This window comes from Podarcis tiliguerta (assembly GCF_965153285.1).
Source record: "Podarcis tiliguerta genome assembly, chromosome: 8".
Classification (NCBI taxonomy): domain Eukaryota; kingdom Metazoa; phylum Chordata; class Lepidosauria; order Squamata; family Lacertidae; genus Podarcis; species Podarcis tiliguerta.
Window position 1 is genome coordinate 32,518,668 of NC_139541.1, and position 27,269 is coordinate 32,545,936.

Sequence of the window (27,269 nt, forward strand, 5' to 3'; positions counted from 1 at the left end):
CTTGTATTCCTATAAGGCTTTGTAGTGTCTTGGATGATGACTGATACTTTAAGAGAGCATTTTGAGTCAATATTCTTGCCACCATTGTTACTGGATCTTTACCTAAAGCATTGGTTCTAGTTTTCATCCTTCTGCATTTGATAAGATTATAACGGTTTCTAGTACAGTTTAATTGCATCTGATGAGGTTTGGTCTGAACTGTGGCTGAGCCACATGCTGTAAGGAAGGCATCTTCTACTCTACTGGGTAACAAGGAGGAAGTTCCTTCTTGCCTCATAGTATAGCAGCTGGTTTGCAACAACATGCAAGCAAACATTTTCTTGATCCAAGTCCGCTTTGGTGTATGAAGTTTATACCATCAGATTGGTATAAAACTCTGTGCCATCCAGTGCAGCCACAAGAATTTTGATTTGTACCTCTATGTGACATTTTATTACATTTATTTCTCTTCCCCCACCCTCACCCCAAGGGTAAGAAAGAGAGGGCAAGAAAGGGAGCAATTTATTTTTATAATTCAGAATTGCATTAACCATACCTGTTTGGGAGGTGGGAATATTTTAAGATCAAATATTTTGTTCAGATCAAACCTGTACGTTGCGTGGATGATATTGGAGAATACAGATCTATTGGATTGGTTATGATAACAGATTTGGGTGGCATTCATATTTGTGGTATGATAAAGTAAAAGTGCATAAAGGATTTCTAAACCACATGATAAGAAAATCAATCTATGAAGTATGGGACAGATATAAAAATCTGTTTGAAGGGAAAACACCTTGGTGGCTATCTCCAATAGAAGCGTTGACTGTTAAAAAATTAAATATGGAAGGGAAATGGGCCACCTATGGTGGGATGTTGATGGAAACAGAGAAAGAGTGGAAACTCAAACCATATGAACAAATAGGGGAAATGTTTACTGGCTGGTTGCAATATTATCAAATAAATGACATATTTAGTGTAGACAAAATAAATTTTGGATTTGAAAGTAAGAAATCTAGATTCCAAACCAAATTGCTAGAAGGTAAATTTAAATTGTTGTCAAAGATGTATAACGTTCTCTTAGAATGGTATACTAAAGATGAAGAGGTTAAAGAAGTAATGACAAAATGGGCTATGGTTTCTGGGCATAATATTCAGTATGAATCTTAGTCAAAATTATGGAATCAGAATTTAAAATTTACAGCATGTATGGCCTTAAAAGAAAATGTATGAAAATAATGTACAGGTGGTATTTGACCCCAGTGAAATTGGCCAAAATGTATAGGATGAAAAATAAATTATGTTGGAAGTGTAATGAAAAAGACGGAGATTTTTACCATATGTGGTGGACTTGTGATAAGGGAAAAACATTTTGGGAATTGATCTACAATGAACTAAAAAGATGCTAAAATATACCTTCCCCAAAAAACCAGAAGCATTTTTGCTTGGGTTGATGGGAGAAGAAATTGCAAAAGTAGATCAAAGACTATGCTACCACTGCAGCAAGAACTTTGTTAGCCCAAATGTGGAAATTACAAGAATTACCAACGATTGAGGAGTGGCAGATGAAGATGATGGACTATGCGGAGTTGGCCAACCTTACTGTGAGGATCCGGAACCAAGGCGACCAGAAATTCCAAAGAGATTGGAGTAAATTTGTTGAGTACTTGGAAGATCATTGTAAAAACGTGAAGAGACTAGCAGGATTGATATGAATCCTGCAACATAACGTAAAAATAATATCTGACCATGGATAATAAAAGGACTTGATATGTATTGAAGGACAGAAACTGGCAGCTGAAATGCGCATACAATTCATTAGGAAATGGGAAACCAGTTGGAGGGAGGGAGGGAAGTCACGAGCTCGGCGGAGCAAATGCAATTGATTTGTTATTGTAATGTTGTTATATTTTATGTTTTCTTATTAAAAAAAAACACCTGTACGTTGCACTAACATGTGGATGAAAATGGCTGAGATTCTTGTGTATTTCCATTGCTGTTAACACTCATTTTAGCTACCACCACAAATATGCCATTGCATGTTTAGAAGGTGGCAGCAGGTTGCAAAAAAGCAATGGATATATTTGGGGAGAACACCAACCTAGTAAAGACTATGCTGAGGAATGTCAAGGAGGTGGAATGTGTTGACCCAGTCTGGAATTGGAAGGAGCTGGATCCGTGGTGACCTGATTCCTGTTTTGTTATGCTTTTTTTAAAAAAAGAACTCTGTGGGACCTTTTGATTTGTTCTCTTGACTAAATGACTTTCTTGGTTTTGGTTTGTTTCTTTCATCTCTCTGAAATCTGATACTGGAGAAAGTCTGGGGCTAATGCCAAGCACGGGGCAAATTTATATTGTCATCCATCCTTTGAACTTGCTGAAAGCTCGGATGCTGCCACCCAACATTATATACAAAAAACTTGAGTAATTATGGGTGGTTCAGGAACTTTGCCAGGGCTTGGTCTTCCTACACTTGGCAAACAGCTTGTGCTCAAGTGGTGCCTCGGCCATTATACAGGTCTTAACTGGTTGCTTGTGTGTTTGGTGGTTCGAATCTGGAATTGTTAAGGAAAAATACTGGGTAATAGTAACAGTTGATAAGACCTGATTGCATGGGAAATGGCGTCAGATAAAATGGAAAGGGCAGATTAAGTGGTAGAGCTTCTGCCTTGCCCAAAGAGGGCCCAAGGTTGAATCCATGGCAGTTCCATGTAGTACTGGGAATTCCCCTGCCTGAAACCCTGAAGAACTTTTGCCAGTCAGTGTGGACAATACTGAGTTAGATAGACAAATGGTCTGACTTGGTGCAAGAATTCTTCCTATGCTCCTATCAAATTAATAAGGTTTAAACATATGAACTCTCCAACAGTTGTTAAAGCCCACTTTGTCTTGCGCACTACATAATGTATCCAGCATGAGATACACAAATGCAGCAAAACCGGAGAACTGGTGTCCCTTCATATATTGTTGGACCCCAACTTCCATTAGCCCCAGCCAGCATGGTAAGCATGATGGGAGTTGCAGTTGATCATGCAATATGTATGTGCCCATAATGAAATGGCAGCAAATGTAACTCTAGAAGCCAAATGGAGGTTATTCTTTGTGCCTACCAACAAGGAATGGATTTATGCATTTTTGTGTATAGTCTCAAAGGTTAAAATTAATAGTGCATTTGCATGAAGGTTAATAAGAGAAGTGGAAATTTAACAGCTCGCTTGCTGTGCTGCCTTTTGTGCAAAGTAAACCCCATAATATGGACAGCAACAGGATATTTGAGGAATTGATCTAGAACAGGGGTCAGCAAACTTTTTCAGCAGGGGGCGGATCGACTGTCCCTCAGACCTTGTGTGGGGCCGAACTATATTGGGGGGGGGGGATGAATGAATTCCTTTGCCCCACAAATAACCCAGAGATGCATTTTAAATAAAAACACACATTCTAGTCATGTAAAAACATGCTGATTCTTGGACCATCTGCTGGCCTGATTTAGAAGGCGATTGGGCCAAATCCAGCCTCTGGGCCTTAGTTTGCCTACCCATGATCTAGAAGGATTTTGATGCGTTTTTATGGTGTTATGGTAGACTGGTTATAAAGAAATCATGATAAATATTATAATAATTGGGTTGTATTTGGCCAAGTCCCGCTCAGAGCAGAGCCATTCAAATTAATAAACCTAAGTTAGTTGTATCCATTACCTTCAGTGGGTCTATTCTAAGTTGAACCAACATTGAATACCACCTATTATCTTCATAATCATCTGAGGAAGAGTTTTGCAGAACTAAAATAACCTGGTCACTATTTTGTGACTTTCATTTAATCCTAATAAAGCAGCAACTGCTTGCTTTGGATGTCCACCCCCAACTGGAGCAGCTTTTTATTTTTTAATGTTGTGCCCTATTTTTTATTTTCCTAAGGATGCCATCATGCTGGAGTTTGCTTAGCCACAGATAGGTGGCACTACAGTGTGACAACAGCTTACCAGTCACCCCCTGGTGGTGGAGGGCGAGGAAGAATGAAAGCAGTGGCCCAGGACACATTGAGGGCAGGGCAGGGCAGCTCCTCAACGACTAATCTCCAGTCCTGCCCTGCCACCACCATCACCACCTCTTGTTCCCTTCTCCTTGCCTTATGACACTGCAGCGTTTTCCCCTTTTAATTATGGGGGGAGCTGTACAGTAGCGGCTGCTGGCCGATTATATAAAAGAAGCAAAGCACAGATGTGAGTGACTTGATGATTAGAATGCTGGCTGTATCTGACAAAAGGGTGTGGCTGTCTGCCAATCACCCAAGTGCAGCACTGCCTCCTGTTTGCTGTTTTTACGTGTTATGAAATTGGATCTAGGACCCCACGCTGTGCTGGCTCTGGGCCAGTTGCTTTACATAAGAAAGCGAACATAACCTCTGCTGGCTGGGTAAGAACTTTCCTTTCAACTTCTCCCCAGCCTGCATCTGAACATAGGAAGCTGCCTTAGCCTGAGTTGTGCTTACTGTTCCACCTGGCTCAGTATTGTCGACACGGGACTGGCAGCAGCACTTCAGGGTTTCAGGCAGGGGTCTCTCCCAGCCCTGCATGGAGAGGGCATGGATTGTACCTGGAACCTTCTGCACGGAAAGCAGGTGCTCTGCTACCTAGCAAAGGCCCATCCCCAAAGGATGCCCATGTGAGGGGCTTCAGTGTCAGCAAGTGCATCTTCAGGGTTTCTCCCCCTCCTTACCCTGCCATGTACTCCAAACCTGAGATCTCTGTGTGGCTCCCATGCTATAGGTCGCAGGGCTAGAATAGACATTTCTGCACTTGCATCCCCCTCTGCATGCTGCAGGACCCAAGGAAGACACCTCCAACCAACCATCTCAATGACAGCAAGTTCTGTGGTTTTATTTGCTGCTTTCTTTCTCCCCCCCCCCCCCCAATTCGTATTGGTTTTTATTAAATCTGCATACAGAACATTAAAGCCAGCATACAGATACAGAATTCAGATATGAAAATTCTCAATCCTCTTCCACTGCCCAGAAGTTTCCAGTAAGTCAAGATGTATCCATTGCTTGCACGGTCTCATCTGCCACTTCAAGATCCAAGGGTGTAACTTTCGTATAGAGCACACCTTTAGTTCCCTTCTCACAGCTGTATCACCTTTGCCTTTTTCCTTTTTTGTTGGGCATATCATAAGGACGGAGAAAGTTCAGCTTGTTCTTACTGAGGACGCAAAGATCAATGTTACTGCCAGAGCCCAGATCATTGTATATGCCAGCTTCTATGGCATCTCTCACAAGCTGGCTTCTTCCTCCTCCATGTCAGTCTTGATTTTGTCTTCAAAAACTGCCATAGCTGCCAGTGAACCCGAACCCATTGTGACATAAGGCAATTTGTCAGTAGATCCATGGGGATAGATGCTGTAAAGATGGGCCCCAGTGACATCTACCCCACCCAGAACCAGGGCTGCACCAATGTAACCTTGATACCTGAAGAGCATCTGCTTGAGCATCCAGTTGGCTGTGACCACCCTTGAAAGCTGTCCAGTTGAGAGCGAGTGGAGTTCCATGTTAGATCAACTGAGTTGTCATTTCTGTGTCTGCAGCCGTTCCAGCACCGCAAACATTAAATGTTTGGAGATATATGGTGTATTTTTGAACAGTTCTTGTCAGCAACAACCAGTGGTTCTTGTATCTGCTCCAAGTACTATTCCATCCTTAAACACTACCCCAGCAATGGTGGTACCAGTCTTGCAGGCTGTGGGAAGAGGCAGGCCCTTCTTGGTCCCCTCTGCTTCAAGCTGAGAATTCTGGGTGCAGTTGTGGAAGCTGAATCATCCGGCAGCGGCAGCCTGCGAGGCTGCAAGATGGAGAGCGTCGCCATCTTGCTCGGACTTGATGGGTTCTCCCTCAGGCAGCGGCGGCAGCGGCCTTCTATTTGCTGCTTTCTCGAGCAGAGATTTATTTATTTCATAAAATTCATATACTGCTTGATTGTAAGCAAGCAAGCAAACAAACAAACAAACCCTCAAAGTGGTTTGCAACAAGAATAAAACTATAAAACTATCAATAAAAAAAGTTGTTTGAAATGTTTTTTTTAAAAAATAAAACCAATGGTATGCTAAAAACAGATTAAAACACATGCTAGCATTCTACATAATCTAGATAGGCTTGCCTTAAAAAATGCTTTTAGCAGGTGCACCAAAAATAGTACAGTGAAGTAACCTGCCTGGTGTTAGTAGGCAGGGAGTCCCAAAGTTAGGGAGCCACCACACTAAAAGATCCATTTCTGACAAAAATTTTGTGGCACCTGCAACACTGCAGGTCCACAAATTGACGTGGTCAAGTGGGAATATATGAGGTAAGGTGATCTCACAAAAAAGCTGCTCTCAAGTTCTTAAGGGCTTTATATGTGAATAGTAATACCTTGACATTCCATGGACTTTTTTTTGGGTGGAGGCACTGTTTGTTGCTTGCACTGCATGTGTATGTATATATATATATATATATATATATATATATATATATATATATACTTGACCACCTAGCAGAGTTTCCAGAGTGGTGGTTTATTGCATATTCCGCTTGATAGGTTTGTGCGGAAGTTATATGACATGACCAGTTTAGTGGCTCTTATCCTTCACTTTCCAGTGTGGTTTTCCATTGCTTTTTAATTACCAAGCTCTTTGTGGTCAGAAAAGTGCACCAGAAATTGCAGGATAACAACCAAATAGCTTGTCTGGAAGCACCCCAAGTTTTACCTTCCAAGGTTCACCTTGCTTAAATCTCTCAATGTCGTGCATTGTAATCGTGCCAGCCAACAATTTTAACTCCTCTGCAGACCAGTAAATGCTATTAAATGCTATGAAATCTTGATGCAATATGCTCTGACCATTTGCTTCCTTGAAGAGATCCTTCTTTCTCCATGCGTCACGACTCTTGGGTCTACACAGCATTTGCACAGACTTTGCAGACTTCTGCGTGGATATTTTCTTTTCCTAGGGAGCTAAAGAATGTAATTTGTCCGGGGTAAGGTTCTCTCTTGTGTTGCATATGGAGGCAGTGATTTCTTTTTCTTTCTTTTTTTGGTGGGGTTGGGGGGGAAGAGCCTAAGGGGTTATGTTGTTGCAGTTCCACAGGCGCCAGCGCACTGGCACGCCACAGGTGATCTCGGAGCGAATGTTGTTTAAAGCGTCCGTCCCACGGCTTCACAAATGTGCTCTGACCAGAGGATGTTTTTTTAAACTTCAAAGGGCTTTTCAGGCTGGCTCCGAGCCTCCCAGACTGAGTCCGCAGTTGTTGGGGATTTTTTTCTTCTCCTCAGCTCTCTCAGTGTGTTGAATCGTGTGCGATTTTTGGGTGCGGGGTGTGTGTGTGGTGTTTTTTGTTCAATCAGCCTTGACCATCGCCACCCCACCCCACCCCAGTCAGATGAATTTGTAAACACAAACAGTATATCACAGGGACATGGTTTATATACCACTTTAATTTTGTTCTGAAACTTTCCCTAAAAAAAATATATATATATACATTAAAAGGAAGAGCAATTTGCAAATAAAATAAATGAGGAGAGGAAGGCCGGGGGCTGGGGGAGAGAAGCACAGAAGAGCCTTTTCACTTGCCACCATATTAAGAGTTCTTTTCTGAAGCTGGAGATCAAGCAGGAGAGTTCTATGCCAGGTATCACAGGAGGAAATTGGGATATTCCTGCTTTAGCCATGTTAACGTTTTGATTTAGATCCTTTCGTCAGAATTTAATCTCCAAATGGATGGTGTTCCAGATTCAAACCTACTGGCAGGTAGTAAAATGAGAAAGCAGTTTTGTTGTTCCCTACTCTCTTTCCTGGATCACCCTAAAACAATTGCATCTGTGTCTGTGTATGGCGGCGTTGCCTCCGTTATTAGTCCCACCCAAGACTAGTCCAACTGAAATTGGTGGACATGACAAACATGGGCCCCCCAATTTCAGTAGATCTATACTGATTAGAACTTGGTTGGCTACAGTTGCTTCACTTGCTGGAAACCACAGGGGTGATGGGAAGAGTGGTCTTGTACATAGCTTGGGGATACTGTACTTCGTTGTCACTTGAGGCTCAGGGAGCCTCAGTGGCACAGAGTGCCTACCATCAGCTTTGGCTGGTGGCCCAGCTGTACCCCCTAGCTGGACAGGGACAGCCTAATTCCTGTCGTCTATGCTCTAAAAACCTCCAGGTGGTATATGTGGGGCTGCCTCTGAAGACAGTTTGGAAATATCAGCTGGTGCAGAATTTCACAGCCAGAATTTCACTGATACGGGCCCAACTGCACTGGCTGCCAATTAGTTTCCAAGCCCAGTTCAAAGTGCTGGTTTTGACCTATAAAGCCTTAAACGGCTTAGGACTGCAGTACCTCAAGGTTTGCCTCTCCCCATATGAACTGACCCAGACCTTGCAACAATCATCTGAGGGCCTTTTTCGTGTGCCTCCTCCACATGAGATCTGTCAGGTGGCAACACGGCCCTTTCTGTGGTGGCTCCCCATTTGTGGTATGCTCTTCCCAGGGGGGCTTGCCTGGCACCTCCATTATACATCTTTAGGCACCAGACAAAAACATTCCTCTTCAACTTGGTCTTTGGCTGATCAACATTCTGTGTCCTTTTAAATGTGTTCGTGGAAGTGGGGGTGGGGTTATAGGTTTGTTTTGTTCTTGTTTTTATCATGTACTTTTTGTTTTTATGCTGTGACGGATGAAGGATGGTATATTAAATAATTAAAAATACATATGAAAACATCATTGGAACATCACTATACCCTATGTGCTTCTGTTCCCCCATGATTCCCCCATGGAAACAGCAGGAAAGAACTGTATGCTGGTATTTTGTCCCATGATTTTCCAGGTTAAGGGGACTGCAAACAGATTTCCTCTGGAATCAAATAACAAAGAAATGCATGTTAAACGTGTGCTATATTCCATTAGTTTCCCAGAAACGGCTTTTATGTCACATGAAGGCTCAATTATAATGTGGAAATTAACAGTTAGGGAAATGGAATACACTGAACTGTGGGGAAACCAAATTTACTGACAAAGAATTCTCACACATAATGTCTGTGTAACACTTGAAAACCACTTTAAGAAATTTGAAAGTTGCCACAGTATTGAGACAAGTCGATGAAGAAGCCATATAGGCCTGTGAAAGTGAAGTCAATTAGTGAGACTGAGTGGACATTATTCCATCATGCTTAATAGTGCTATGATTAAGTAGCAGGAAATATTCCATCATTAGTCTTCATTTCCTCCTCTTGAATCCCCCCCACTCCCAAGACTTTTTCAAGAAGGAGCTCCTTTGTAGGGATTTTCTTTTTTTCATGGTGTCAGCGAAGTGGTGCATTTTTGTTGTTGAAAGTTTAAAGAGAATTTGTGAAGGAGTTTCAGAGTGAATTGAGAATGTGGGGAGCAGGGAAAGACAGGATTTCCCCCCTCTGCTTCAGAGATCCCCCCCCCCCCGCTTCTTGCTACCATATTTTATATTATAATGAATTCTGGCTTTTTATATTTCTGTTATAATGAACTTTGCCTTTTTATATATTTCTAATATTGTGTGTGTGTTTGGGCATGCACACATGTTTCTGCATTCTTATTTTCTGGATGCCATCTCAGAATTTTGGTCCCCTTCCACTGAAGTATTGGTCTGGTACTTTGCTTTTCTGATGAGAAATCAGGGTTCGATCACTTTGATCTGTAGAACTTTCGCTTCTACAAGTTCCTGGCAATGTCCATTCTGTGTTTTCTAAGGGGTCATTACACTAGTGTAGAGGCGCCTGCATTTTGGACCTCACAGCCTGTTGACGTTAGGCAGTCACCATCACTTTTCTCTTCTGCGTACGTGCTCAGAACTACCATGTACAGTTCTGGTCAAGGTAAAGGTAAAGGGACCCCTGACCATTAGGTCCAGTCGTGACCGACTCTGGGGTTGCAGTGCTCATCTCGCTTTATTGGCCGAGGGAGCTGGCGTACAGCTTCTGGGTCATGTGGCCAGCAGGACTAAGCCGCTTCTGGCGAAACCAGAGCAGCACACTGAAACGCTGTTTACCTTCCCACTGGAGCGGTACCTATTTATCTACTTGCACTTTGACGTGCTTTCGAACTGCTAGGTGGGCAGGAGCTGGGACCGAGCAACGGGAGCTCACCCCGCTGCAGGGATTCGAACCACCGACCTTCTGATTCGCAAGTCCTAGGCTCTGTGGTTTAACCCACAGCGCCACCCACGTCCCCTCACCTCAAAAAGGATACAGTACTGTGGTATTGGAAAAGGTTCAGAAAAGGGTAACCAACATGAGCATGGGGATGGAGCAGCAGCCCCTATGAAGAAAAATAGCATTTGGGACGTCTTATTCTAGAGAAAAGGCGACTAAGAGGCAACATGACAGACCGTTATAACATTGTGCATGGCATGGAAAAAGTGGATAGAGAAAAGTTCATTTCCCCCTCTCGTAACACCAGAACCCATGGACATCCCGTAAGCTGAATGCTGGAAGATTCAGGGCAGACCTAAGAGAGTACTTCATACAGTCCATAGTATACCTTGTATACCTGAAGGAACATCTCTACCCCATCGTTCAACCCGGACACTGAGCTGGAGCTCAGAGGGCCTTCTGGCTGTTCCTCACTGCGAGAAGTGGAACTTCAGGGAACCAAACAGAAGGCCTTTTTGGTAGTCACCCCCCCCCCGCCCCCGTGGAATGTCCTCCTGCCAGATGTCAAAGAGTTAATCTATATAATTTTTTCATAGACATCTGTTTCGATAAGCTTTTACTGTTTGACATTGTTGTTGTTTGTTATAGTTAAACTATAGAACTCACTCCGACAGGAAGCAGGAATGGCCACCAACTTGGATGGCTCTAAAAGGAGGTTAGACAAATTCATGGTGGGAAAGGGCTATTGGTGGCTACTAGCAATGATAAAAGCTATGCTCTGTCTCCACGGCTGAAGGCAGTGATGCTTCTGAATGCCAGTTCCTGGAAACCACAGGAGAAAGTGATCTAGTGCTCAGATCCTGCTCTCTGGTTTCCCACAGGCCACTGTGGGAGCAGGATTCTGGACTGGACTAGATGGGCCACTGTGTGTGCTGAATGGCAGCAGCTCTCTGGGATTTGCCAACCCTTTGTGGAGACGCTGAGGCCTGAACCCAAGCTGTGGCCCTTTGAGGATTTCCTCTGCAGTAGCCAGACAGCTGAGATGTGCCAGTGGAAGAGCCACCTATTTTTGTGGAGTGGATAAGCTTTAAAGGGCACCCTTTTAAAATAAATAAATAAATCCGCCAAATGACCTTCTTCAGAAGTCTATTCTTGGGAGTGGCAGGCATATCTCTGTGTGTGCCTTAAGTGAAATGCATGTCAAAATGTTTACAAAAGAATTCAAGTGGAGGCTTTTGGGGGGAGTTGGGAATGTTAGCCTTTTGTCAAGATGGGCTTTGTGATGGAAAGTCTTTCTCTAATGAGAGCGAATTTAATGCCTCCTGTGTGGGCAGGGGCCTCTTTGCATTGTCCAAAGCTTCAGAAGTGAAGGAGAGGTTTTCAGCTTAATGAGCATCTTAACTCTGGCCTTCTCCAAGGCACGCAAAATGTCACCCTGGTGAGTGAGCCTGAGAGGCGGAAGTGGCTATCAGGAAAGCCTGTGATGGACATGGGCAAACTCTTGGGTCTGCTGCCCCCTTTTCATTTCCTGCTCAGAAAAGGGCGCTGCTGCAGCAGTTGATAATTAGTTGAAGTGAGCAATGAAGAGGAGTTGTTGTGTTGGCTGATCGGCTGTGTTGTCAGCCTGTCTGGATTTTGTACCTCTATTTATGATTATTTATTTTTACATGTGGCATTATAAAGCCTTATAAGGATCTGGTATGTCAATGACTGTCTCTCCCTATCTGAACCAAACCAGACCTTTGTTTATCATGTGAGGTTCTTCCCCATGTACCCCCTTCTGAGGGAGGCACAGAGACTGGTGACCCGAGAATGAGCCTTTTCAGTGGTGGCTCCCCATTTCCGAAAAGCTCTCCACAGAGAAGCTTTTCTCTAGTGCTGTCACTGCCTGTTTTTAGGCATTGGGCAGCACCATTTTTATTCAGTCAGATATTCGGACCTTATCTTTTTAGTGGGGTGGGGCTGAGTTGGATCTGCTCTTGTAGACGTATTGGTGAACATTTGTTGTTTTTAATAGTTGTTTTGGGAAGCCACTTTGAGTCCATCTTTCTGAAAAAAGCAGCACAAAATTTTTTATTATACATACGTGTGCCCCCGTTCCTCCAAGGTGATGTGCATGGCCCCCTTCCACTTTTTCGTTACAACAACTCTGTGAGGTAGGTTAGGCTAAGAGACAGTGACCAGCTCAAGGTCACCCAGTGAGCTGCATGGCTTGGGTGGGCATTTGAACCCTGGCCTCTCCCAGTTCCTTGTCCGTCTCCCTAACCATTGCACCATCATGCCGGCGCTCTCCCTTGCTATCTGCTTTCCTCTTCAACTTTGAAAGCCTATTCCTCCCTTCTCTCCTTTTTGCATCCTCTGTATTATTTAAAGCTTAAGAGAATTAAGACAATTTCCTTCTGTCTGTAAAGGAGTTAATAGCATCTTTAGGCACTTTAAAATGCATTAATAAAGACAACTTCTCTGATGAATATTGGATTATAGGGATGGGTTTATTCCAAGCGCTGTGTGGTTTTCAAAGGGCTCAGCCAATCTGGCTACAATAATCGTAGCTGTTGGTCTTTGCGTGTCATCTGCTTCTCCTCCCCCTCCCAAGTTTTCCCCCTCCCCATGAAGATTAAGACAGATCTCTTTGCTTCACCCTGCCAGGAAATTCTCCCCCACCCCCAGGCCCAGCTCTGTATATTTTGCCAGATTTGGATGCCTTCCCTCTTTAACATGAGCATCTTGAGCTATGAGCCTGCCGTATGCAGCTTGCTGTTAATCCAAGCCCGGTGTTGACCAGGGGTGGTGAACCATTGGACTTCAAGAAGCTGCTGGACTCTTGCTCCCATCAGCCCCACCCAGTATGGCCAACAGTCTGGGATGATGGGAGTTGCAGTCCAACAGCCACTGGAGAGCCACAGGCTTCCCACCCCTGATGCAAAGAGACTGTGGGCATGATTTTTCAAAAAAATTATTTCCAGGAGGGGAAATGTTGCAGAGCACCTCCAGGCAGAGCTGAGAAAGAATCAGCTCTGGGGGTCGTCGTCCCCCCCCCCCCCCCCGGGAAGGAAAATAGCCCAGGTGTGGTAGAAGGATGGCATTGCCGTTTTGCAAACAGCTATAAAATACACACACATCTGCCTCATCATTTGTGGAGGGGCTGTTGCTCACAGGCAGAACATTTGACTTGCATGCAGAAATTTCCCAGGTTCAGTCCCTGGCATCTCCAGGTAGAGATTCTTGCCTGAAACCCCAGAGAGCTGCTGCCAGTCAGTGTAGACAATACTGAATCAGATGGCTCAATGGTCTGATTCAGTGTAATGCAGCTTCCTGTGTTCCTATGATAAGCTACGGCTTAGGGTGGAAGCACAGAGCAGAAATTAGTTTCCTTTGACTAATGGCACACAGTTTAGTGGAGGGAGAGAAAGAAAGAGAGCGTGTGTCTCTGTTGGTTCTTAAAAGTTTTAAGTATGTGCATCCTCAAGCCAGGAAATTTTGAGTCTTGCATTGTCAAATGCTATTTGGCTTCCATTTCCAAGAGGACTTTTAAAGTGCGGAAATTAGAGATGACATAGAAGGGATGGGGCCTTTGTCCTGCCCAGACCCTTTATTTTTGACAGTTTTGGCCAAACGTTCCTTTAGTTGTATGGAACAAGCAGTTGTTTTGCCCCTGAGAGAGTGACCCCCCCATCTCTTTTTCACAAAGGGTTTGCAGCACAGCTGCCCAAATGTTTTGTGTTATTGCTTATTAGTGAAAATTTTCCCCAATAAGAGCAAATTATTATTGCTCCCTTGTTACTTGAGATGTAATATCCTTTTCATGTTGTTTTGGCACAGGGACTTTTGAGATATTTATCAGGTGTGTGTATCCATATTGCTGTTGTTGTTTTCGTCGCGGTTATGTAAAAGGTGGTTTTAGTCTTGTTCCCCCTGATAAGTATAGAATTAGTTCTCTCTTTTGAATTGCACCCAAGTTTTATAAAGTGAGCCTGAAGACTAGGGCTTTCTGCTAAATATCCTCATCCCCTCCTCCTGCTAAAGTTGGATCTGACTTTTGTTATCATTACAGTTGGTGCATTTGGCAGCGTGCATTTTTAATAATTAAGAGATAAAACTTGTCTTTTTCTTTGGCATCCAGTATGTCTGGCATTCTCTCGTTTTGTTTGCTGGAGTTTCCTTTTCATTCTTTTTCCAGCAGAGAGCTTGTGCAATGCACTTTTCACAATGAAGGGTTGGCCAATTTCACTCATCACTCTTTTTCTTTTTTGAGACCTGGAATAGAATTCAGATATTTTAGTCCTTTCCTCCCTCTTCCCACCTTATGAAGTTGCAGTCGCCTCCTAGGTTTATTTTGAGATAATTCAGTTGTTTTTTTGGGGGGTGGCATTAGGTGCTATAACAGCAACACAACATTTTCTGTTTGCTTGTGGCTTTTGTGGAGCTGAGGCAATTTTATATTTGAAAGTTTTTCTCCAACATGCTTTGGATGTCAAAGCTCTCTAGGGAATCTTTTCAGATGGCTGATAACAGATAAACTTCACGTTCAGAGTTGAACAACTGCAAGAAAAAGTGTTTGGTTGCTTTTTAAAAAAATATTCACAATGCCTTTAATTTGTTTGGACTCTGGTGTGTTTGTGTGTGTGTGTGTGTGTGTGTGAGAGAGAGAGAGAGAGAGAGAGAGAGAGAGAGAGGAGTGCAACAGAGCCATGTTTGCTTGACTTCTGCCTCTGGTTTGACTGCAAGGGTAGGAAAAAATTTTCCCGCCTGAGGGATGCATTTTCTTATGAGAAATGGGCCAGAAGCAGAAGTAGGAGGAGCAGTAGACATGACACTTAACCTCTGCACAATTGTCTGCACATGCTCAGTTTCTTCTTGCAGGCTTTCCGTGAGTCACTGAGAGGACAGGGTGCAGGTGTTATTGCAGGTGTATTCTGCATTGTGGTTAACACAATGGCTTCAATCACACAGCAGTTCATCCAGTTTTCCTAACTGTTAATTTCCGCATTATATTTGAGCTTTTAAATGACATAAAAGCCACTTCTGGAAATATAGCTGAATATAGCACAAATTTAGTTTTCATTTCTGTGTTATTTGCAAATGCTTGCCCCCTCCCCCAGAAGCCAGTAACATTGAAGTGACCAATTTTAGTTACTTTATAGTGTATTTCACTGAAGGATGCTGTAGTGCCCCAATGGATTTTTTATTGTGTACTTTAATTGTGTGCATTTTTAATAGCTGTAAGCAGCTTAGAAACTATTTTGGCATGTAAGTGGTTAATAATAATAATAATAATAATAATAATAATAATAATAATAATAGAAACTGCAATCAAAGGCTTTGCCGCGTGGAAACCATTTTAAGTGCACTTTGTACAGCAAGTCATCTTGACGAACGCGTTCCTTTGCAACGCTGACAAATTCTTCCGCCAAGGCGTCTGCTTTTCAGTGTTATACACACTTATTCCCCCTGGTCTGTGTATGTGTATGTCACTTTTTATGTAAAGTTTTAAAACATTATTTATGCAAAATGAATTGTGAGCCAGGTTTTCGCATGCTATAAATACCTTAAGTTCAGAGTCATGCCGTGTTCAGCGTGATCAGCAACAGAATGTCCTGAGGAAAAGTTAAACAATTTGACAAAGACAGAGTCCCCTGTTCCCAGAGAATAGGGTAGATTTTCTGGGAAGAGCAGAACCCCAGGAGCACAATTGCACAACCGTTAATAAGTAGCTTTCGTTTGTCGGAATTACTCCCTTGGCTATGGGGGAATTGCTCCCTGGCTCAGTGGTAGAGCATGCAGTATGCAGACGGTCCCATGTTCAATCCCGAGCATCTCCAGGTAAGGCTAGAGTGTCCCCTGCCTGAAACCCTGGAGGGCCATTGCCAGTGTAGTGACCTTGAAGGACCAATATTCTGACTCCCTATAAGGCAGCTTCTTTTGTTCTTGTGCTTCAGTGGTACATCTCATAATAGTAAGAATTTCTGCTGCAAGTCAAGAAAGCTTGCTGAACCAGCTTTGGGATTGCTAAGTCATATATGAGAAATCACACGCCCACTTTCCCCAAAAAGTCCAGAAGAAATGGGGGGGGGGGGAATAGCCAACCCTAGTGGTTTTACATGGATGTCGATTTGCAACCAGCACTACGCGCAATGCAAATGGCAGACTAGTGGTGCTCTTTCTGCTTCTCAGTGCAAGGGGCATTGTGAGAAATTAAAATGGTGGCTCAGACCCAACTACCTGGTGCTAATGGCAAGATTGGTTACCTCCAAGTAAGCCTGGAGGTAGGGGGCACCACCTGCACAGGCGGAATCCTGTTACTACAGAGGCCAAACAGATGCTTTGAGAAGCCCAGAAACAGGACCTGAGCACAACAGCTTCACTTTCCCCACACTACCTCTAAGTTTGGAGACTATACATGGCTATTGTGACCAGCGACCCTTGGAAGCCTTGCTCCCCACCTGCTCAAGATCCTTGCCTAAGATTGGCAAGTGTGGCCAGTAATTACTTAGATATTCTGAATCCTGGGAAGGTTTCTTGTGGAGTGGTTTTACCACGGCCTCCTTCAAGCAGGCAGGGACCACCCCCTTTGGCAAAAGTTGAATTTTAAAGTGGCCCAGGTTGGTGCCATCAACACGCCTTCTGGTGTGCTTTTAACCAAAGGGAGAAGCGAGGTCCTTGCATTACACAGTTTGGCCCTAAGATATACATGTGCTAAAAGCAATACGAGTGGTCCAAAGCACACTATTAATGCCACCACTCTTGCTGATGTGTCAGTGATTAAAAGTGTGCTTAAGGAAGCTGGCTGCGATCCGAAGCTCCACAAGGCTTCTGACGCACACACGGCCCGTCAGCTGCCCCCGTCGCTCCAGATGGAGAAAATCGGAAAGCATCTCCTTGTAAGAAGTTCCTGATGTGCACTGGAGCCCTCGCATGAATGCAGAAACCGCTGGATTATGGCAACCGAGAGTATGTGCAAACAGGGAGAGGGAGAGAAATTTCTGGCTCCCAGATCAAAAACTCTTGCTCCGTTCGAGAAATAGGCTATAAGAGTTTTGGTCCTCATTAAGCTTACATAGAAATATGTAACGCATATTTCAGACATGGCAAAAATAGAACAACCCCCCCCCCCCCGCCTTTTGGTAGAGTACTAAAGATTTTAATATGTTTAAGCCTTTACTATTCAAGCAAGCGGTTTCCATGTGGAATGTAACTTAAGAACACCCAAGTTTTAAACTTCCTCTTCTCAGAATTTATGGAAGCCTCAGAAACTCCCCCACTTTTTCTTCTATACATGTCAAGATCTGTTTCAAGCTTTATTTCTTTTTTTAAAGCAAATTTAAAAGCATATCCCCAGTACTTTTCACAGCTTGATTTAATGTAGCTACCATGTGTCTTGAATACAATTCTAACTTCTGAAACCAATATTTCTTCAGAGAGCAGTAAAGTTGTTTCTTCATGACACCAATATGTAGCTTTCTTGCCAAGAGGTATATTCTAGGATTTATTAGACTCTCCACTGCCCTCCTGCTTCCAGCTCTCCCCTCCCCACCCCCATCCAAACAACCTAGATTTTAGCTGCTAGTAAAGTAAACATGTTCAAAAACTGCATTTAGCTTCATGCAGGGCAGATACAAAATAAAAATCCTCCAAGGGTGTGCTGCAGCTAAAAGATTCACAACTCTTTCCGGGGGTTTTATTTTTAAAGTAGGCATTTCTCATGTATTTGTTGCATAAACCATTAAATGCTTCAGGCTTGGGTTTGTGGGTTTATATCTGTCTATCTATCTATCATACAGTAGCAAATGTATTTCTGTGAAAAAAATAATATCCTTTCTCTGTAGGATTTTTGTGTGCTTGCCTTTAGTATGGTATGAGGGAACATGTTCGTGCCTTTCTTTGCATTCCCCTTCACTGTTTTTGTGGGGGAGGGGGAAGTGCTGTGATGATGGCTTCTTCCTTTTTCTTTTCTTTAATATATATATATATATTTATAACAGCACATAGTGCAAGATTTCCTTGGCCATTGAAAGATTTAGTTGAAAACCACCCATAGGCTTGCTTTTGCATTCATCTAGCGACAAATGCCTATTTAAATAAATAACTAATGTGTCCTACAGATGTTATTGTCAGGGTTGCACCTTGAATTTGCACAGCCCTGCCTCCTTTTGGGCACCCCAGTCCTCCTTTCACTTCCTAACTTGCAAGAACGGAAGTTTTCTACATTGTCAGAACCAGGCAAACTGAGGTTTCAGCAAACTATGGGTTTCAGAAACCATGGGTGGTGCTTGACTAAGCCATACCTGGAGCAGACCCACTGAAACCAATGAATCTATAGCCTGGACTGGGTTTCCAGTTCTGATTTGAAACCAGACCATGGTATGCCGTTCCTACAGTTTGCCCAGCTTGTACATGGCAAACTATGGTTACGGGTGGCCACTTAACCCTGGTTGTAGCTCCGTGAGGGGAATAGGAGTCTCCTAACACTGCTTGACACCTTTAACAAACTGCAACTCCCAGAATTCGTTGAGGGAAGCCATGGCTGTTTAAAGTGGTACGATAGTGCTTTAAGTGTTCAGTGCAGATGGGGCCTTGGTGATGAATTGCGTGGAGGTTTTTTGGGTGGTTTGTGAGTGGCTACTCTATGGGGCTCCAAGTGATAGAGCCTGGGGTTTAAGTAAAAACCAAAGGAGGTCCCAAACTCTGAAGCCTACCGCAGGTACCCAGGGTTTTCGTTGCAGTTCCATCTTAATTAAATATTTCTGGTACTATTTTTAAAAAAAAGAAAGCAAGGCAAAGCTAGATCAGTCCCTATATGCAGCAGCAAACTTTCAAGAAGTGGAGAAAATATGCTGGAACGTATTTGATATTCATATGATCAGACTTAAAGGACCAATACAAAATACTGAGAGAAGCAGATGATCACGGGGGAAAATGACATCCCAGCCCTTGCAAATCCTTTATTCTCTCCTAGATCTGAGCCTCTCTCTTGAAGAGGGGAAGAGTCTTTGTGCCCAAGAGAAAACGTTCTCCCAAAAAAGGAAGGTGCTGAAATTGCAGTCTTTCGCACGGCAGAAAATTTGTGAGTGAATTTTAAGGGCTTCTGAGATGTTCAAGGACAGTAAGTTTGTTGGCCTGCATGAACTGGAGAGAGAGTAGCATTTTTGGATTATTGAGCAATGCTGCCTAGCTAATTTCACTGTATCAATCAGTGGAGGCTGGTCCATTTGGGCAAGTGGGTCTGCCCTCAACCAGCTACTACCTGTAGGCCTTCTTACTTGCATCTAGTCCAAGGGATGCTCAGTTTAGTTGGTGGCTTCTTTGGCATCAGTGTTGCCCTTGTAGTCTCAACAAGGAAGATGGGGACAAAACTATTATTATTATTATTATTATTATTATTAGGAATGAATTATTATTTGTTCCCACCAATGACTCGGAGTGTGTGGTGTTGGGGGTGGAGCTGTTTGCTGCTCTGACCCACTCCCCACATGCCTATTCAGTTTAACACTGAATTAACACAATGCCTGAATATGGCTGTGTTGCAAACTCCTTCTGTCATCTTGCGAAATCTCTTTGTCCATGTTCTGGTGCTAACCCAGATTCTCATCTCGATGCCTTATTTTCTACAGGCCCTTTTCACCACCGCATTGGTGAGCCCATTGTGAAAAGCAAAATGGTAAAAATAATTGCTTGCAATTGGCCGTGACCTGTATGGTATCTGATATCACAATGGATCAAAACGCTTTTCTCTTTTTTTATATAAGGAGGTCTCTTGACTGCTCTGTCTTCACTCAGGGCACCAGCACCTATGAACTTCTGCCTGGGTTCAAACTTCATGCGTGTCTGAATCTCTTTCCCTAGAGTTGGAAAGTAAAGGACGATTGTTTTCAATAAATGTTATCACTAACTGTAGAAACTTTTGCAATTGTTGAAATACTTTTGCCCTAACATCTGTATCTAAGTCACAATGCTAGTTTAGAATGCTATTTCATGTTTCTTTTCTTACATGCTTGAATTTATGCTCTGCCTTTCCATAAATAAATCTTTTATTTAGCATTTCTCCTTCCCACCTCCCCTGGGAGCGTTCAGAAACGCTGACACCAAAAGCCTCCTGCCACTCGGCTGTGTGTTACTTTTGATTTGATACAGCGAAGGATTAAGCAGTAGTTTGGGGAACCACCTGGAGTACCTAAGGAGGGTATACCCTACAGCAGTATCAGTTTTACTCCTGTCAGATCCGTAGGAATCTTTGGTTGCCTTGTGTAGTAAGGACATAAGATAGCCTGGTGTCTGCTAACCTGTCAGTGTGATGTAGTGCCTGGAGTGTTTGACTGAGACCTGGGAGACCAGGGTTCAAATCCCCACATAGCCATGAAGCTCATGAGCCGTGAAGATTTGGGGCCACTCGCAGTCTTTCACCCTAACCTACCTCACAGGGTTGTTGTGAGGATGAAGTGGAGAGGGGATGAGAGAACCATTTCTGCCACCTTGAGCTCCTGGAAGGAAATACGGGATACAAATGCAATGCATATAATAGGTAAATAACTTGCATGTGAAACCTAGCTAACCCCCTTTCCATTCAGGCTCTGGACATAATACTTATATACATATATAATTTTATTTGTATGTCTCCTTTCCACAGTTCAAACCATGCTCAAAGCTGCTTATAACAGAAAAATAATAAATACATAAGCACAACATAACAAAGGTAGTCATTAACAATAAAAAACATTTTAAAAATACATAACCAAACAGAACAATTTTCATGTAAATCACAAGATCTAAAATAAAGATACAAAAACCCCCACTAACACCCCTAAGCAATACCCCAGTGCAATATTCTTTTCAGCAACCTCAGCTTTTGAAGCTGGAGTCAGTCCAGGCCCCACCCTCCCAGCTGAGGTGGAAAAAGCTTTGCAAGGCAAACAAGTCTTCCAGGACTCGCAGCCAAGATGGTTTGTATCAATGCAAGTTATACTCAGAGTAGGCCCACTGAAACTAATAAGTATGGCTAACTTAGGTCCATCAATTTCAGTAGGTCTAGTTTGAAGTACAACTTGTGAGTACATGTGGCTTAACAATCAAAACTCTCTTCACCGGGAGTTCTGGGAATAGATGGCTTTCAACATTTCTTAGCACCCTTAACAAACTGCAGTTCCCAGAATTCTTTGGGGGAAGCCAAGACTGTTTAAAGTGGTCTCATGCTGCTTTAAAGGTATGGTGTGAATGTGACCTTAGTTTCCCAACTTCAGCTTACCAAAGCAGGGAGGGCTCATGTTAAAGTGTGCCACTTCCAACTCAGGTGCATCTGGAAGATGAGAGTATCCATGCAGCAGAATCCAGACCATTAATTCAGGCCCTGGTAATGTTGAGATTAATCCATGTCTGATTGGCTGAGATTCCGAAGTAGGGAAGGATTGGATTGGTTCCAAAATAGATTACAGGGATGAGGCAGAATGTTCACTTTCCAGTGTCTAGTTACCTGCCCAAGTTTGGTCATTGCCCCATCATGGGTAATTGGTGATTACAAGCTTTTTCCCTTTAGGGAACCTTTACAGCAGGTGTGGGGAACCTTTGGCCCTCCAGATGTTGTTGAACTACAACTCCCATCAGCCTCAGCAAGCACGCCCAGTGGCCAGGGTTGATGGGAATTATTCAGCAATGTCTGGAGGGCTAAAGGTTCCCCACACCTGAAGTAGCAGGTGCCTTCAAGTAGAGGACGGCCTCTGCAAAGTAGGATGTGCGGGCACCCTGCTTGTGGATAAAACGTGAAGTTAAGAGTGGCCCATGTATCCGAATTTATACCTGTTTTGGAAGTCAAGTCCATTCATTGCTTGTTCTGAAATAAGTGCTGCGTTGCAGTCTTGAATTGGACTTGGAAGCCAACCACTTCCCCAGGCATGAAAGGAGAAGAGCTCTCCAAAAGTTCAGAGTGGGAATCCTCTCGAGATCTAGAGTTCTTCCTTCTTTCTCTTTGCTTCTTCTCGCCGTCTTTAAAAGTCTACTCCTAAGAGAGCAAATCTGTCTTAATTATGGATTCATGCTCTTCCCTGCGCTGCTTCTTTCAAACCTTTCCTTACCCTTGTTCACAAAAGTACGTGGGATTTGAGCCGGTGCCATCCAGGTTGCTATAATTGCTTAATCTAGCTGTCAAGATAGCATGCTTGAATTTGTGTGCAGAATTAATATTATGATTAGGCCCTTGCTTTACAAAGCAGAAAATCTGTCCCTTTCATCGGCCATTATGTTTGAGAGGGAGCTATTGTTCCTTGCGGAGGCAGCTTGGCTGTTGCACTAGAAGATAATCCATTTAGCAGATCACTTTTTAAACAGCTCAACCTCAGGACTCATGTTGTACCTTTCAGCTCCACTTGGGGAGTTCATTAATTTGCTTGCTTTAGAAGCCGATCTTTCCATAAATTCTGTATGGATTTTTGTAACAGTTGCAGGTCCTCCTCTTATGCTGGGCGAGTGCTGCTTCCTTCGTGCCCAGATCAATTCTTGAATATGGCGCTCTTAAAACTGTCTCCATTTGAAACTTAATTCTTCCACCTTTCCAGTTTGCAGCTTGTTTCATGTTCGTAGCTGGAGAGGTAGACATTCCTTGTTCTTGTTCTTGTCTAACTGGAAAATGCAGAAGATTGAACCTGGGACCTTCGGGTGTGCAAAGCCTTGTGTCCTGCCACTGAGCTATGACCTCCGTCCATCCTCTCATCTTTTATATGCCTGTTTTAAGGCAGGGGCTCTTCCATGGACCAGGGATGGGCCACCTGTAGTCCTCTGCATGGGTTCCAGCCCCCATCAGCCCTGATCAATGGCTTTGTGGATTGGTGTTGATAGGAGTTGGAGCTCGACTGTGTGTGGTGGGCTACAGGTTCCTCATCCCATTTGAGGCTCAACGTGGTGGTGATGAACTCATGGATGTGGCAGATGCTCACATTCTCAGTTGGAGGATGCTATGCAGATTGCTTCCCACGTTGGTGTTGCTCCTTTGCGTGCACTGGGTAGAATTACCAGGCTTTTGTGTCAGTCTTATCTTTTCCGCAGCCATGTGAGTTGGGGTGGGATAGAGGATGAAAGGATCCCAGAGGCATCAATTCTTGCGGCTTTAGAGTCCCTGGCCCCAGAGTTTGTTTGTTCTCCCCTCCTCCTAGTTCCTGTGACTCCACCAGTCCTCCTTTCCTTCCCCCCCAGATATTTGAAATTGAAAATGTAACTTGAAACTTGAAGAAGAAGAAAAAGATCAAGAGTCTCTCTCCCTCTCTCTTTTTTTAAGCTTCTTATTGGATCAGCAGTTAGAAACTTATCCTGGGCTTGAACTCTTTCTCTCGGTTTAATGGAAGTTGTGCTGCTCAGGAGCAAACATCACAACTCTGTATCCTCCAGGGAAAAGCTTGCTGCTTTTCACATACAAGCAGAACTAAATACTGGACTTTGATGTACTTCATCTGTGTGAGAATATATATATATATATATATATATATATATATATATATCCTTCCTATTACTTTCAACCTGTTGGTGGGAGGTAGTTTTATGCTACTTAAGTTAGACTTTCTCATGTTGATCTTCTGTGCATTAGGAGTGTGTTCAAGAGTGCAGGCAGAAGGTGGATTGGGATCTACTGGCACCTAGGAAACTGTCTGATACTGAGTCAGACTATTGGTCCATCTGGCTCAATATGGTCTACACTGACTGGCAGCAGCTTTCCAGGATTTCAGACAGCATTATCTTCCAGCCCTGAGATGACAGGGATTGTACCTGGGGCTTTCTACAGCCAAAGCAAGGGCTCAGCCACTTAGCTTACGTCCCTTCCCTCAATCTTTTAATAATTTGCATGTTATCCACAAGGATTCCTAACTCCCAGTTTTACACTTGCAACACCAGAAACCGTCTCCCTGTTTTCTAATTTATACTGCTGAAATGAAGACATCAGTGGATTTAAATCTGTTTTTAGTAGCATAAAATTCTGTATTTTGTCTTGTTGGATTCCCCCACCCCATGTTATTTTGGACTTTTAGTGTTTTCCACCTCAGCACTATTTGTCAACATTGTTGGGAAAATCCTGAGATAGAGAACCTGAATCAAGTCTGACTTGGCTTGAGTTGGTTATGAGCTGACACACCTCTTGCTTTTGCAAGTGCTGTTTCCGTGCTTAAAACCAGGTTAAAGATAACAAGGGACGAACGTGAAAACCTGCTGGTTGTGCAACGCTGCCACACATCCGAATGGCGACATCAGTGCTGCTGCCTCAGACTCCTTGCCCCATCCCTTCCACCAAGGCCCTTTATAAACTGCACTCCGTTCAGCTTGAAAGGCTGTCTTATCTAATTAGCGCATTAGAAGTGGATGGGCTGCCTCTTGCAAGTTCAGAGCTTCGGCTAATTATGTGTTGAATGTAATTTTAGTTAATGTATTAAAGCTTTGTCCCTGGGCTGTTCTCATTAAGGGAAATCCTAGCTTCTCTTGATTTGTGTGTGTGTGTGTGTGTGTGTGTGTGTGGAGGATTTCCTTGCAGACAAGCCCACAATATGTCTGCTCTTCAGTGCCACTATCAGGACAAGACTTAAGGGCAGACGTCCATGGCCTCACTCAGCAGAATGAGTAAGAGGGCCGTCAAATGCACCAGTCAACTTGCCACATTTTGAGGTAAGTGAAGTAATACGTGTTACCATCTAAAGAGGAGGGCTGCATAAGGCCATTAAGTCCAAAATCTAAAATTGCTGGCGGCAGGCAGCCCAGAACTTTTATTTTAGGAATACAGTTACCATCTTGCTTAAGTAGGCCCAAGGTCCTTATAATCCAGCATCGTTGTTGCCAGAAGCAGCTGGCCAGATGTTTCTGAGTACTAAGAACCTGGTTGTTGAAGATGGTGGACCTTCCCCTGTGGTTTATGGTACTGAGAGGTTGTTGTTGTTTAAATGTATATGCTGCCCTTCATCCGAAGATCTCAGGGCGGTTCACAAGATAAAAACAAAGGATGAAAGCACAAAATAAACTTGGGGTCTCTACTTTGCCACCATACTTAATAGCTACTGTAGTCTCAAACCAGTTAGGAGTTAAAAAGTTAAAGCCAGCACTCAAAACTAAGAGTGGCCAGAAACGTAACTGTAAGACTCAAGGGGTTGTGAACTGAGCAGTTAAGCAGATGGACTGAGGCAACTCACACTTCACTAGAAGAGGTTGCTTGTTGCCTTGAGATCAGCTGTGCTCTGTGACACCACCACTGAAGGTGGCCAGAGGGCAGAACTGCAGCTACCCACCCAGAATAAGAACATGAGAAGACCTTGCTGGAACAGACCAATGGCCCATCTACAGTATTCCAGTGTCTTGTTTTCACAGCAGCCAACCAGGTGCCTGTGAGAAGCCCATTGGAAAAATAAATATTGAACATAATAGCACTTTCTTCTGAGATTTCCAGCAACCAGTATTCAGAAGCATTGCTGCCTCCCAACTGTGAAGGCAGAGCCTTGCCATCATGGCTAGTAGCCATTGACTGCCTTTCCCTCCATGAATTTGTCTAATGTTCTTTAAAAGCTGTCCAAGTTGGTGGCCGTCACTGCCTTCTGTAGAAGCGAGTCCCACAGTTTAACTATGTGCTGTGTGAAAAAGTCCTTTATTTTATTTGGCCTGAAACTCCCAGCATTCAGCTTCATTGAGTGCTCATGAGTTTTCTAGCATTACAAGAGACGGAGAAGAACTTTTCTCTGTCCACTTGCCTCTCACTTGCCTGTCACATTGCCTCTCACTTGCCTTTTCTGTTAACTAAACATTCCCAAATGCTTGAACCTTTCCTCACCAGGGAGTTACTCCATCCTCTCTATGCTCAGGTAATGCAAGAGAGCCACTAGGTTTCTACATGGCTCTATAAAGTTCCTGACTGGCCTGAATCCTTGGTCTGAGTAACTTGGTTCTCGGGCACAGTCGGAACTGCTTGTGGGCTGCCCATCCTTGACTCCCTGCACACCATCAGACCAGACACCTGGAAAAGAGGCCTTATTGTGTTGTCTGTGGACAGTTTGCCGTCACCTTATTCCAGCCTTGGGTGTTCTTGCCACCTTCACTTTCTCTGTTTCTTTTCTCTTCCTGATTCTTTTTCTAATGTTGTCTTGACAAACATGAGGCTTTGCAGCCGCGGTTCCTCGCCTTTATTTGTTCTTAATAGGCATTTCTGAAAGTATTGTAGCTGCCCCTGTATTTAATGCAAAGGAATATGCTGTTTGTTGTGAGTCCGGGTTCTGCAATAACAGACTGTGACGGCTCCTGCGGCGCTGTAAGATGAATAGTTTTGCTTTTGGAAAGGGCCGGATGACAAATGCAGGCAGTAATGCCTAGGAACAGAAGCAGAAGGCCTGGATAATGTCTGGGTGAATTAACAACAGGGGAGAAGAAATAATGACTACAGTTCTCCAGGTGTTGTATTGATTGTGCTAGCTAGCTTGGGATGCTGGGCGGGGGGAGTGGCAGTGAGTGTGAGGGCAGGGGTTCCAGAAGAAAAGAGGCCGGTGGAGAAGGGTTAAGCACTCCTTCCTACCTACTGATTTTCCCATCCTTTCCCTCCCACACCAAAAGGCAGGAAGGGGGTGAAGCATACTTTCCTGCCTGCTGGCTCTCCCTTGCAAATGCCACCCTCCTACCACACCCCTTAGTATGGGAGAAATAATAAGTAGGAAGGAGTGCTTAACCCTTTTCTGTTCGCAGTCCCTGCCCTCTCTCATGTAGTGTCCTTAGTTTGCTAGTGCAGTCAGCAGTGTTATAAGCTAGCTTTTGTGATAGCAGCAAACTGGAAGTTGGAAATTCTGTGTTTGTTGATGAACTTGTTGCTCCCTTCAAAATTCTTTCAGTGCTGTTACTTAATTTTAAACATTCTTACTGGAAAAAAGTTTGTAACCACTGGTGGTGCTATATTTTTGAATGAGGGATGTAGAATACTAGTTTACATGTTCTATCCTACCTGGGGAGCCCCTCATAAATTTGAGGCCAGTGGATCCACCCAGTGTTGGCTCTAGGCTTTGGACAATTGGGGAAGGCAATTCATTGGGCCCTCTCCCTTCCCACTGGCTGCTCCTCCTTGTCATCATTGCCACTTTCTGCTTGCTTGCCATACACAGAGCCAATGGTGTGGCAGATAGTGGCATCTACTGCTCCACCTACATCAGCACTGTT

The 27,269-nt window shown here is 43.7% G+C and overlaps 1 protein-coding gene and 1 pseudogene across 4 annotated transcripts in view; one reads left to right on the top strand and one right to left on the bottom strand.

The window, feature by feature from the left end:
- The window catches only part of NKD1 (NKD inhibitor of WNT signaling pathway 1), a 127,038-nt gene that overhangs the window by 24,535 nt on the left and 75,234 nt on the right, over window positions 1–27,269 (top strand). The gene's annotated exons all lie outside the window — the stretch shown is intronic.
- LOC310682761 (proteasome subunit beta type-7-like) lies at window positions 4,908–5,835 on the bottom strand (annotated as a pseudogene). Its single transcript has one exon. The product of its transcript is annotated as a proteasome subunit beta type-7-like (transcript).